Genomic DNA, 2,816 nt, shown 5'->3' on the forward strand with positions numbered 1-2,816 from the left:
ACACACACACACACACACACACACACACACACACACACACACACACACACACACACAGACAGACGGGCGTATATGGGAGTTATCTGTTTCGCATGTTTACATGTCAGTAAATATGTAACAGAATTGAACACACATGTCCTCGTGGGTTTCTTCAAGTGCTTAAACGTGTTTTCAAGCAAATATGCGCGCGGACAGGAAAATGACGTTCTTTGCTACTTCACGTGCCTTCGTAACAGTATTTACCTTCAATCTAGCTTCTCGCTCAAGCTACGGCGCCAGATACGTCAATCAGTCGCGGTAGCTAATGCAATCGAGTTTTAAAAAAACAGCAACGTCAACGCGGGAATCTCTACTAGGTAACTGCCATTTTCGTTCGGCACTTTGTTTTACATGACTAATTTTAATTAGTAATAGTAATTAGTAAAGCATACTTTAATTAGTAATTTAAGTAAATCGTCGAAAAAACATATCCGCGCGGAACATGAACAAAGGGTTTCGTGCCATCGTGCTGAAACAACGACCTCTGGGGAACTCGCAAAAAGATTTTCGCTAAAATGCGATTTTTCGGACTCACGACAACGCGCCTGAAATTTAACGCGATGGCCATGTTTGAAAAGACGGTACAGAGTAGCGCCAAATATAGAAAAGTGCCGAACGCAGATTTTTGTAACGTGTGTTGCCTGGGTTGCAGTGGTTATAGTTACAATATTGCCTGTAGCGTACCGCATAGCTTTTTGAAACATATTGTCGGCCTGCAGTGGTTACTATAGATGACTGTAGGCTGCCTCGTACATTTTATAAAACGTGTTTCCTCGCCTACAGTGGATATAAGTACTTGATTAATTCTGTAGTGTAACTCGTCTGAATCGCTTTTCTTAGACGGTGGACTAGTAATTGGTATGTACACCACGATCTTAGCTTCTCCACTGTTCGAACCTTCAACCTTTACGCTCTGGGCTAATAGAGTAGAGAAGCAGGATAAGCTGTTGTTGACGCAACACGAGTATAATTCGCCCGTCGATAATCTGTAGCGCTGCTGGTCTACGCCTTTGATTTCGCTTCATTAAACATCGGTATCCCATGCAGTCCCCCGCACAGCCATGACAACAGAGTTGTCGGGTGAGCTATGGATGAGTTGTTGACAAGTTTAGGAAAGAGCCAAGGCGCTACAGCACACCTTCATATGCTCAGGCCAAAAGTATAGGTAATTTATAGTCATGCGAATATCATGCGAATATCATATTATTTAACTTAATCAAACTAGAATCGGACTGCTCGGTGTCGCGGAAAATTTACGTGCGCGACTATGTAACTCGCAGTTTGACCCGATCGTCCGGGTAGACGAGGCAAGTTTATTAACAAGGACGTTCGTCGCGTACCTCTCTACAACCGACCCATGCCGCCGACTACACGAGAGAGGCATAATTACCCGTAACCACTTACCCGAAATAGCGGTGACCCGTTGGAGCATTGCCAAAGCTAACATCGTCTGCAGCAGCAGCGTTGCCATCGCCGTCATCGTCATCGTCTGTAGTCGGAGCGACAGGCGATGCAGTGTCTGCTGGGGTCGCGTGGAACGTAGTTAGCGTTGTGCTGCGCTCTCGCAGACTTGTCGCTCATGCACGCAAGCGCATACACGGCTGATGTCACACGACGAGGTCTTGTCTATAGTCGTGCTTTTTACACGTGCGCCAGGTAGCATTTGCGTTTATCCCTGTTGGATATCACGAGTTATAGCAGTACAGCCAGAGAGCAAGAGTAAGAATGGGAGCGAGAGAGAGAGAGAGAGTGTGTGTGTGCGTGTGAATAGGAGAAGCAAAATTGAGCTAGAGCAATAGTGTGAGAGAGAGAGAGCGCGTGCGCGCGCGTCTCTCTCTCGCTCACTCGCTCTCTTACTCGTTCACTCGCTTACACGCTCACTCGCTAGCTCGCTCACTTACTCACTCACTCACTCACTCACTCACTCACTCACTCACTCACTCACTCACTCACTCACTCACTCACTCACTCACTCACTCACTCACTCACTCACTCACTCACTCACTCACTCAATCACATACATACACACACATCACGAACACACAGTCACCACACACACAACACACACACACACACACACACTACCACACACAACGACACACACACACACACACAGGCACGTGGGAACAGCAGTCAGTAAAACTGAAAAGTATGGAACGCACATCTCACAAATACTACCGTACCTCTCAATTACCAGTTCACTGTTGTGTCACTGATATCAACTGTGTATAAAGTTGGGATTATATATATATATTTGTCAGTTATAATGGGACACAGCATCACTCGCAGCGGCGAGTGCGGAGCGTTCGGCGTTTTAGTTTTTATGAAGGCAAGGTGATATACAGTGACACAACAGTGAACGTAATTGATGAGGTACGATATTTGTGAATGTGCGAGTTCCAATATTATTTTCAGTTTTTTACTGACTCTGTCCCAAGCTGCCTGTGCACCACGCACACGCACACGCACGACGCACACGCACACCGCCACCCACAGCCACACACGACCCACGCACACGCACACGCACACGCACACGCACTAGCGCACACGCACACAACACACACACACCACACCACACCAGAGACATAAACTCCGCACAACGCACACGCACCGCACCAGCGCACACGCACACGTCACACACCACACACACGAGCACGCACAGCGTACACGTACGACCGCACACGCGACGCACGCACACACAACACACACACACACACACACACACACACACACACACACACACACACACACACGCGGCGCATGCGCGCGCGCGCACT

This window comes from Priapulus caudatus, unplaced genomic scaffold (assembly GCF_000485595.1).
Source record: "Priapulus caudatus unplaced genomic scaffold, Priapulus_caudatus-5.0.1 Scaffold126, whole genome shotgun sequence".
NCBI classification, from domain to species: domain Eukaryota; kingdom Metazoa; phylum Priapulida; class Priapulimorpha; order Priapulimorphida; family Priapulidae; genus Priapulus; species Priapulus caudatus.